Source organism: Salmo trutta, chromosome 38 (genome assembly GCF_901001165.1).
Source record: "Salmo trutta chromosome 38, fSalTru1.1, whole genome shotgun sequence".
Classification (NCBI taxonomy): Eukaryota; Metazoa; Chordata; class Actinopteri; order Salmoniformes; family Salmonidae; genus Salmo; species Salmo trutta.
The window spans coordinates 32,912,550-32,924,795 of NC_042994.1; the positions used below are offsets into that span (position 1 = coordinate 32,912,550).

The 12,246-nt window shown below is 39.6% G+C and overlaps 1 long non-coding RNA gene across 1 annotated transcript; it reads right to left on the reverse strand.

Moving 5' to 3' along the window:
* Window positions 1-7,523: 7,523 nt before the first annotated feature.
* Window positions 7,524-11,787, reverse strand: LOC115178104 (uncharacterized). The gene is made up of 2 exons (XR_003872548.1): window positions 11,749-11,787; window positions 7,524-7,678 (listed from the first exon to the last, which is right to left on the reverse strand). It is a non-coding gene; the product is annotated as an uncharacterized LOC115178104 (long non-coding RNA).
* Window positions 11,788-12,246: the final 459 nt, after the last annotated feature.

A 12,246-nucleotide genomic window follows, 5' to 3' on the forward strand; every position in this document is an offset into this window, starting at 1 on the left:
ATTTAAAAAATATATCCAAAGCATTTAATGAACATCAAAGGGTTTATACTTTTATCCAAAAACATTTTATTTTAATTACAATTTTATTTGAATCACAATCAACTCATTGCCCTTGTGGTTAGTGTCCTCCCTGAGATTGGAAGGTTGGTAGTTGGTTCCCCGCCTGAGTCATAACAAAGACTTTAAAAATGGGGACCAGGTGCGTCTGCTTGGCACTCAGCTTTAAGAAAATAGATTGGGGCTAAGCGTCCTGTTCACGGGGACTTGTACATTAAGCTGTCTTATGCTACAGAAAGGTTCATACCAGGCAAGGCCAAGGTAACTTACTTACTTTTATCCAGGCAAAGTTCATAAAGATGCACATTTTATGAATGTAAAAGAGGGCAAATCTTTTGAAAAACATTCTCTTATATAAACAAAAAATGTAAACACTATTTCAGTCAAAAACGTGTCAGAACACAGCCTCTCTATTCTCTCATGTGATTGCAGGTCCTCTGACTGGGAAAATGTCTCTCCACAATTAGAACAGCGGTATGTCTTCTCCTCCTGTGTATTTATATGTATTTTTCATGGTCTTTAAGGTTCCATAACGGAGTAAATCTATTTTCTCCTATGTGTCATCCCATATGTTATCTGGATCCCTAATCAGTTAAAAGTCTTTCCACATTGGGAGCAGTGGTAAAGTGTGTCCTCTCATGTGATGTAAGGTCCTGTGATCTACAAAATCTCTTTCCACACTGGGAGCATTGGTAGGGCTTTTCCCCTGAGTGTATTCGTTTATGCCTTTTCAGGCTTCCTAAACGGGTAAAACTCTTTCCACAGAAGGAACATTGAAAACGCTTTTCTCCTGTGTGTGTCCTCTCATGTTCTTTTAGGTTGCCTAACGTGGTCAAACCTCTAGTGTTGGTTATAGTGTTGGTTATATCACTGTGACTAGTGTTGGTTATATCACTGTGACTAGTGTTGGTTATATCACTGTGACTAGTGTTGGTTATATCACTGTGACTAGTGTTGGTTATATCACTGTGACTAGTGTTGGTTATATCACTGTGACTAGTGTTGGTTATATCACTGTGACTAGTGTTGGTTATATCACTGTGACTAGTGTTGGTTATATCACTGTGACTAGTGTTGGTTATATCACTGTGACTAGTGTTGGTTATATCACTGTGACTAGTGTTGGTTATATCACTGTGACTAGTGTTGGTTATATCACTGTGACTAGTGTTGGTTATATCACTGTGATGCTCCAGGTACTGTGGAGGGAGTAGTGTTGGTTATATCACTTATATCAATATTAACCCAATGTTTATATCCCAGGACAAATTAACTAGCAACAGCAAGCTAGCTAAATAGGACAAATTAGCTAGCAACAGCAAGTTAGCAGGAAGTTTGTTTTGATATTTTAACCTGCGAGTCCTGATAGGGTCTGGTGTGGGGGGACAAAATCAACATGCGCGATAGTCTGGTCAGCATGTTAGCCCGGTGCAACATGGTTCAGTCCAGAGACAGGTATTTAGAGAGTTGGGGACAGGTTTCTGCATTTACATAAAATTATGGCAGCCATGTTAGTGCCCCCATTTACAATACATGGGGAATATTTAAATGATATAACTGAAGGTCTAGAATGATAACAATATTCAAATTCTAGAAGGTTGCCCAACTCTCTAAATATACTTAACAAAAACATAAACGCAACATGTAAAGTGTTGGTCCCATTTTTCATGAGCTGAAATAAAAGATTCCAGAAATGTGTGTTTCTTCTCTCAAAATGTTACGCACAAATTTGTTTACCTTCCTGTTAGTGAGCATTTCCCCTTTGCCAAGATAATCCATCCACCTGACCGGTGTGGTATATCAAGAAGCTGATTAAACAGCATGATCATTACACATTTGCACATTGTGCTGGTGACAATAAAAGGTCACTAAAATGTGCAGTTTTGTCACACAACACAGTGCCACAGATGTCTCATGGTTTGAGGGAGCATGCAATTGGCATGCTGACTGCAGGAATGTCCACCAGAGATGTTGCCAGATAATGTAATATTAATTTCTCTACCATAAGCCGCTTCCAATGTAATTTTACAACATTTTTCAGTACGTCCAACCAGCCTCACAACCGCAGACCACATGTAACCACGCCAGCCCAGAACCTCCACATCCGGCTTCTTCACCTGCAGGATCGTCTGAGACCAGCCACCCGGACAGCTGATGAAACTGAGGAGTATTTATGTCTGTAATGAAGTCCTTTTTGTGGGGAAAAACTCCTTCTGATTGGCTGGGCCTTGCTGCCCAGTGGGTGGGCCAGTCTCCCAAGTGGGTAGACCTATGTCCTCCCAGGGCCACCCAAGGCTGCGCCCCCGCCCAGTCATGTAAAATGCATAGATTAGGGCCTAATTCATGTATTTCAATTGACTGATTCCTTATATGAACTGTAACTCAGTAAAATCGTTGAAATTGTTGCGTTATATTTCTGTTCAGTGTATATAGTAATCATTTATTGCATTTCAATAGCACTTTTTATAACAATCTTATGTCTCAGGTTCAGCATCATTTAACTACCTCCATGTTTTGAGGATATACAGTGTTATTTTACAATTACATTGTTCACAAACAAAGGAGTAAAACAAGCTTATATTTTGGGTTCTGATGGGGTACGACAGTTGAACTATGTTCAGTGGACATTTTTTAAGTTATATTATCCAAGAATCAATGGCGAGGCCCAGAGCCATATATTAAAACGATACATTCATTCATCAAGGGCAGTTTGTGGCACTGCTTTTAAGACGGTACTCACTGGTGTTAATCAGATCTTCAGTCTCCTCTTCCTCACCTTCATCTCCCAAAACATCTTCCTCATCCTCTTTTCTTAAGATAGCCTCCTCTTCCTCTCCAAAAGGTTCTTTCTTTTCTTTCACTATAACATCCTCCTCTTCCTCCTCTTTAATTCTGGAAGCTTCTACCTCCTCTTCTTCCACTGTGACAGCCTCTATCCCCTCTTCATCTTTCACTCTAAAATGTTCTTTCTCTTCTTTCACTGTAATGTTCTTCTCCTCTTCTTCCAATGTGATACTGATAGCCTCCTCATCCTCCTCTTTCATTCTGAAAGCTTCTTCCTCTCCTTTTACTAAAACATCCTCCTCTTCTTCGTTCACGGCAATATTCATCCCCAGAGCTTCTTTCTCCGTCCTGTAGACCTCCTCTTCTTTAGCAGAGGGGTAGTAGGTTAGTGAGCTCATGGTCAAGGATGTTAGCTAGCTAGTTAGTTAGTTGCACATTTATCTTCTGCACATCCTACCATTCCAGTGTTTAATTGCTATATTGTAATTACATTGCCACCATGGCCTATTTATTGCCTTAACTCTCTTATCCTACCTCACTTGCACATGCTGTATATAGATTTTTCCTACTGTATTATTGAACTGTTCACAAAGAAAAACTTTAACTTGAGAGAGAGGAGTATCCCATAGCCAGATAGTATTAGCTATAAATTATCGTTCAGTTTGGTCCCTATGACGAGGTTCTAATCTCGTTCCTGGTACTTCATAGTACAAAAACACCAACTCATCCAATGGCATATATCAATTGTCAACTCTAGATACTCCCATTTAAAGTAAAGCCCCTCTTGACCCCACTCCTGGACAAGCTCACTGAGGGGAGTGAGCCTCTAGGTCATACACTATCCCAGGATAAGTGCAACATCAGAGAGGACATACAATGGTTCCAGACACTGCCATACACCTCCCCTCAATGCCAAAGGAGGGAGTGACTTGTGCACAGACATTGTGGAGACAAGTAATTGGTTCCCCATTAATCACGCCATAGGTGGCTCAGTTGGTAGAGCATGGTGTTTGCAACGCCAGGGTTTTGGGTTCGATACCCACGGGGGACCAGTACAGAGATAAAATGTATGAAATGTAAGCATTCACTACTGTAAGTCGCTCTGGATAAGAGCGTCTGCTAAATGACTAAAATGTCAAAATGAAGACGATGTTCCATTCTGTCCTCTTCCCTTTCTGATATTCTGCATAGCACCAGGGACATATGAAAGACAAGCCTGACCTCTCCCCTCTCTGAGCCCCAGCTGAGGGAGAAGTGCAACTGCCAACACCAGAGTCCAAAGGGATACATTCTGTCGTGTCTTTGGCTATGCCGGATTAAGTGATATGACATGCTATTCTATAAAATCCTTTCTCTGTAATAAATATCACCTGACTCGCTAATCATGTAAATGTAATTAACTAGAAAGTCGGGACACCACGGAAGAGTGTTTATAGAGCCGTTATCTTACGAATAAACTCTTAAAGACTTTAATATTTTACATCGATAGCCGTCAATATTAATCCTCATTTTATTTTCAGTCTCATAATGAAAGTTGTAAATTCTTGGTTATCCTCACGAACCCTGGCTAACAAGTTGAATCAGCAATCCAAAATTGGGTTTAATTATTTATTTCCTAAATACCCAACTAATCACACAGAATTACATATACACAGAATACAAATGATGTCATACAGAAAACGTCCCTGGTGGACGGAGCCGACATGGCGGCTTGTTACACAAAGAAAGGGGGTTGGGCTTCAATGAAATAGCGGGAAGACTGAGGAACACAGAAACAGCTATGCTATCGTAAATACAGAATTTTATGCATTCTAAATTACCACCCATTTGGAAAAGGAAAATGAAATAAATATTTACTCTGAGCTGCGCTTCGGTAGATTGGTTGTAGATGCTGGCCGGGTTGGACAACAGATCTTCCTGTCCTCAGAAGAATGTCAATGGTGTTAAAGTGGATACGTTGTAGTATCTTTGTCTGTGGTAGACTGGATCCGTCGTCCGTCCTTTCCTAGCCCACGTCTACAGCGGCCGCTGCTAACTCAACGGCTAGGAAGTATCACTTCTGTAGTGAATAAGTTCAAAGTTCATACCATTCACAACCAAAGCTCACGTTGGCTTAGTTCTGTACTTGACATGTGTGTCCTTGTAACGCAGAAGCTGCAGACCTCATGTAGTGGAACCCACTGGTTACATTGTGTCATTGTCTTATATAGTGGCGAGGGGAGGAGGGTGTGTTTCATCGTTTATAACCCCTGTCTCTTCACAGGGGCGGGCCACTGATCAAGCAGGGCACTTTCCTTATGAAAACCCAATTCTCTCAATTGGAAGCTAAAATTACATTTAATCTCCTAACAAACTATTTCAATATCAAACATTTCAATTGCATAACAATTCCATGTGACTCTGATAACTAGAGGGTGTATACTTTCCCAGGTACAGTTTATGTCGTCCTGTCATCAGTCATAATGTCTCAGATGACAACCGAACTGACATCCATACTCATTAAGTTCCAAAGCATATTTCCAGCTGGTTTTATTACCAAAATATGGTTCCTTTTCCCCATTTGTTTGATGTTCCCAGACTCTCTATATTCAACAAAGGCTATTCAACAGTCCTTCAGTAGGGTCAGAAAGAGAGGGGAAGGGAGAAAGGTATTTATGGGGGGTCATAAACCTTACCCACAGGCCAACATCATGACAATTCTAATGACAAGTATCTCACATAAGCATATAATACAAATAAAAGATCTTAATTATCTATGTTACCCAACTAATTCTGATTAATCCGCCACATCTAAAAATATTTTCATTATTATTCTCACAATGTCAGACAGACATTCTCAACAGATATTTCCCCATTCTACGCTTGACAAGAAGTTCCCTCAGTCCACCACGTGGCACTGTGCTTACACATGGTAACGGCTGTGCGTTTAATTTACCCTCTCTCTCTCTCAAGCAAACGTTCATGTCGATAAATCTCACGCTTTGCGTGGAAATTATCCCACGAATTTGGTTTTACGCACAGATTTGTATAAACGAGGCCCCAAATCTGAATCACATCCGTGACCCATTGCGAGATCTGAAAACAGCAGTTGGTGGAGGGCAACTTAATAGACTAGAGTCCTGTCCAGGGGAAGAACTTGTACATCAAGCTGCCTCACACTACAGACACAGGAGATAGGCTCCTGTTACTATGAGCTGTTCAGCCTCCGACCGCAAGGTACTACAGAGGGTAGTGCATACGGCCCAGTACATCACTGGGGCTAAGCTGCCTGCCATCCAGGACCTCTACACCAGGTGGTGTCAGGAAGGCCCTAAAAATTGTCAAAGACCCCAGCCACCCCAGTCATAGAATGTTCTCTCTACTACCGCATGGCAAGCGGTACCAGAGCGCCAAGTCTAGGACCAAAAGGCTTCTCAAAAGTTTTTACCGCCAAGCCATAAGACTCCTGAACAAGTAATCAAATGGCTACCTGGACTATTTGCATTGTCCCGCCCCCCAACCCCTCTTTTACGCTGCTGCTACTCTCTGTTTATCATATATGCATAGTCACTTTAACTATACGTTCATGTACATACTACCTCAATTAGCCCGAATAACCGGTGCCCCCGCACATTGGCTACCCGGACTATCTGCATTGTGTCCCGCCACCCACCAACCCCTCTTTTACGCTACTGCTACTCTCTGTTCATCATATATGCATAGTCACTTTAACCATATCGACATGTACATACTACCTCAATCAGCCTGACTAACCGGTGTCTGTATGTAGCCTCATTACTGTTATAGCCTCGCCACTGTTATTTTTCACTGTCTTTTTACTGTTGTTTTTATTTCTTTACTTATCTATTGTTCACCTAATACCTATTTTTTACTTAAAATCGCACTGTTGGTTAGGGCCTGTAAGTAAGCATTTCACAGTAAGGTAAACTTTGATTTGATTTGTTCTGGATCATACAAGACAAGGCTCCGGTTTCTAAGAGCTGTTCTGGGCTCGTGCAAGGCTACTTACTTATATAATAATTTACATTTTGCAAATAATATAATGAACAACATCATAAGGTTGACATTTGCATCCAATCAATCGAATTAGAAAAAAAAACATTTTAAAATATTTTATCTGATTTTAGACATGATCATGTCGCCAGATGAAAAAACATCCACAAAAGTAAACCTGTTTTTTATGATTTCATATAAACAATATGATTTCATTTGGCAAGAACAAAAACACACATTCTCAGTCAAAAACATAAGTCAGAACACAGCCTCTCTATTCTCTCATGTGATTTCAGGTCCTCTGACTGGGAAAATGTCTTTCCACAATGAGAGCAGTGGTATGTCTTCTCCTGTGGATGTACCCTCTGATGTGATTTCAGGTTCTCTGACTGAGTAAAACTCTTTCCACAGTGGGAGCATTGGTAGGGCTTTTCTCCTGTGTGCGTCCTCTCATGCTTTTTCAGGCCTTCTAACCACCTAAAACTCTTTACACAGTAGGAACAGTCGTAGGGCTTTTCTCCTGTGTGTCCTCTCTCATGTGACTTCTGGCTCCCTGAGCAGATAAAAGTCATTCCACAGTGGGAGCAGTGATAAGGCTTCTCTCCAGAGTGTATTCTCTTATGTATTTTCAGGCTCCCTAACTGACTAAAACGGTTTCCACACTGGGAACATTGGAAAGGCTTTTCTCCTGTGTGTGTCCTCTCATGCTCTTTTAGTTTCCGTAACTTAGTAAAACTCTTTCCGCAGTAGGAGCAGTGATGTCGTTTGGCTGGTTTGGGCGTCTCTGGGTCTGGTTCCCCTGAAGGACTCTTCCTGCTGTCAGAGGGAGAGTCTGGTCTCTCTCCTGCCAAAGACAAACAGATTATTTTGTTAAACAGAGGCCTGAATGAAACCTCCACATGATAAAACTGTCTTCATAAGAGGTTTAATCTAGACTACATCCCTCAATAACCCAAGGTCAGTTTTCACAACATTACATCATTAAACGTAAACTCAGTGAGATTTTAAAAACAAATAATGTAGAGCTCCCAAATCTAATCTTGTTCTCATGGGTGTCATGTTTTGGTTGAAAAATTTACTAAAATGGTCATAAAATGTACATTTCGACTTCCAAATGGAACCACAGAGATGGTTGGAGGTCCACACATCAGAGAATGTTGGACTTGAATAGGAATATCTGTTGTTTTAAATTATACTGTCAATCCTCCATAAGAAACCTGTTGAAATCATAAAAATAAACAGAATAGAGAGGACCATTTAAGTTGACATTCAACGGTTGGACGGATTGGCGGCCATCTTTGTGGTAGTAATTAGAAGTTAAAATGTAAATGTCATTACAATTTCAATGATGTACTGCAGTAGTCTGAAGCAGAGGTGCAAAGTACTTAACTAAAAATACTTTTAAGTACTACCTAAGTACTTTCCCTTGACATCCAAAATACTCGTTACATTTTGAATGTTAGCATGACAGAAAAATGGTCCAATTCACACACTTATCAAGAGAACATCCCTGATCATCCTTACTGCATCTGATCTGACAAATACATTGTTTGTAAATTACGTCTGAGTGTTGGAGTGTGACCCTGGCTATCCATAAAATAATAAAACAAGAAAACTGTGCGGTCAGGTATGCTTAATATAAGGAATGTGAAATTATTTATATTTTTACTTTTTATACTTAAAGGTATATTTTAGGAATTACATTTACATTTGATACTTTAGTATATTTAAAAGCAAATACTTTTAGACTTTTACTCAAGTAGTATTTTACTCTGTGACTTTCACTTGAGTCATTTTCTATTAAGGTATCTTTACTTTTACTTAAGTATGACAGTTGGGTACTTTTTCTACCACTGGTCTGAAAGGACAGGTCCATTCTATGAATTCTATGTGTATAATTGAAATGACACCCACCCTGTATTCAACCGATGGCAGGCAAGACCCAAAAACCTCAGATGATGTAAAGTAGAGTCTAAACTACAACATGTGCAAACATGGAGTTTGCACGTTTTTAGATAATTGACATTAAAAAGGTTAAAAATGTAATAATTATTTTTTTGGACGGGGGGGGAATTATAAAACAGTTTTGGTTACGGGTCCAACGCTCTAACCACTAGGCTGCCTGCCGCTACCTGCCGCCCCTACATCTCCTGAATGTTTTGCCATTCAGGTCCAAAAAGTAACTTTCTGACCACTTCTTCCATGGGCAAACAACTATGGACACTCTATGGATACTCTATGGACACTCAAAAGGGATGCTGTCAAAAAGGTGATTGAATTGAAATGGATTTATCCTCTATATCTACAACAGGGCCAGGCTACATCCTCTATATCTACAACAGGGCTAGGCTACATTCTCTATATCTACAACAGGGCTAGGCTACATCCTCTATATCTACAACAGGGCTAGGCTACATCCTCTATATCTACAACAGGGCTAGGCTACATCCTCTATATCTACAACAGGGCTAGGCTACATCCTCTATATCTACAACAGGGCTAGGCTACATCCTCTATATCAACAACAGGGCTAGGCTACATCCTCTATATCGACAACAGGGCTAGGCTACATCCTCTATATCAACAACAGGGCTAGGCTACATCCTCTATATCTACAACAGGGCTAGGCTACATCCTCTATATCTACAACAGGGCTAGGCTACATCCTCTATATCTACAACAGGGCTAGGCTACATCCTCTATATCTACAACAGGGCTAGGCTACATCCTCTATATCTACAACAGGGCTAGGCTACATCCTCTATATCTACAACAGGGCTAGGCTACATCCTCTATATCTGCAAAAGGGCTAGGCTACATCCTCTATATCTACAACAGGGCTAGGCTACAACCAGAACGTATTAAACCGAGACCTCATTAAATTATGCCAAAAAATAAAACTTGTCCATTTCTACTTATAAAACGGGTCATATCAATAAAAAGTACCTAGAGTCCGTGTGAATTGTTTGAAGAGTAGGCTATATCATTACAAATGATATGTCTAAAAATGAGCTGCAACAGAAAGGCTACTTTAGAGATATTAATATATAAAAATACATCTCATAATCTAGACTCTATATATTAGAGCACACTATAAGGAACATAATGACTCCAAGATAATCTAGACTCTATATATTAGAGCACACTATAAGGAACATAATGACTCCAAGATAATCTAGACTCTATATATTAGAGCACACTATAAGGAACATAATGACTCCAAGATAATCTAGACTCTATATATTAGAGCACACTATAAGGAACATAATGACTCCAAGATAATCTAGCCTCTATATATTAGAGCACACTATAAGGAACATAATGACTCCAAGATAATCTAGACTCTATATATTAGAGCACACTATAAGGAACATAATGACTCCAAGATAATCTAGACTCTATATATTAGAGCACACTATAAGGAACATAATGACTCCAAGATAATCTAGACTCTATATATTAGAGCACACTATAAGGAACATAATGACACCAAGATAATCTATACTCTATATATTAGAGCACACTATAAGGAACATAATGACTCCAAGATAATCTAGACTCTAAATATTAGAGCACACTATAAGGAACATAATGGCTCCAAGATAATCTAGACTCTATTTATTAGAGCACACTATAAGGAACATAATGACTCCAAGATAATCTAGACTCTAAATATTAGAGCACACTATAAGGAACATAATGACACCAAGATAATCTAGACTCTATATATTAGAGCACACTATAAGGAACATAATGACTCCAAGATAATCTAGACTCTATATATTAGAGCACACTATAAGGAACATAATGACTCCAAGATAATCTACACTCTATATATTAGAGCACAATATAAGGAACATAATGACTCCAAGATAATCTAGACTCTATATATTAGAGCACACTATAAGGAACATAATGACTCCAAGATAATCTAGACTCTATATATTAGAGCACACTATAAGGAACATAATGACTCAAAGATAATCTAGACTCTATATATTAGAGCACACTATAAGGAACATAATGACTCCAAGATAATCTAGACTCTATATATTAGAGCACACTATAAGGAACATAATGACTCCAAGATAATCTAGACTCTATATATTAGAGCACACTATAAGGAACATAATGACTCCAAGATAATCTAGCCTCTATATATTAGAGCACACTATAAGGAACATAATGACTCCAAGATAATCTAGCCTCTATATATTAGAGCACACTATAAGGAACATTATGACTCCAAGATAATCTAATGACTACTAGATGTCATGATACAGATGTTGTCATGTAGTGGTCAGAGGTCATGGGGTCTGACAGTATCATGACTAGATGTTGTCTGTATCATGTAGGGGTCAGAGGTCATGGGGTCTGACAGTATAATGACTAGATGTTGTCTGTATCATGTAGGGTTCAGAGGTCATGGGGTTTGACAGTATAATGACTAGATGTCTGTATCATGTAGGGTTCAGAGGTCACGGGGTCTGACAGGAGGCATGCACAGGTCTAAAAAGGTCCTATAATGGCCCTTTATCATGGTTTTCTCAAACATGGTTTGTGTTACAAATGTAAAAAACATATCGAACATACTTCCTCCAATGAGGTTTCTATGAGAGAATTGCCAAAACAATATATTCTGAGATACGAAAAATATTATCGGCCCACGTTGGCATGGAATCGCGCTCCAGTGTAATGCAACGTAATTTGAGTCATGATAAGAGCAAGTCCATTCTGTGAAACATTAAAGATGGGATTTTGCGTGTAAATCCATTGTTAACTTGTTGTTGGTGACCCGCACGTTGGTGGTATACACATCTAAGTTTTATCAATTCCTACATTAAACAACATATTCAAGCATAAACATTCAGTCGAACTTCGCTTTAAAACCACGCATTTTAAGACAGTACTTACTGGTCTTAATCAGATCTCCTGTCTCCTCCTCCTCTTTCATTGTGACAGTCATCTCCTCCTCCTCCTCTTTCAATGTGACAGTCTTCTCCCCCTCCTCCTCTTTCAATGTGACAGTCTTCTCCCCCTCCTCCTCTTTCACTCCAAAAACTGCATCATCCTCAGTCTCTTCCTCCTCTTCTTTACTGTAACATCCTCCTCTTCCTCTTTCACTCTGAACGCGTCTTCCTCCTCTTTCACTGAAACGTCTTTCTCTTCTTCTTTCACTGTAACAGCCTCACCCTCTACTTGTTGTTGTATTGTAACATCTTTCTCTTCCTCCTCCTCTTTAACGAGAGTTTCTTTCTCCGTCCAGCAGACCTCTTCTTCAGCAGGAGGAGAGTAGCTTAGTGAACTCATGGTCGGAGATGTTAGCTAGCTAGCTGGCGTTCGTTAGTAATAGGCTAATTTATCAAGCCAGCTAACTAACAACGTATATATGAAATGAAATGGGGAAACTAG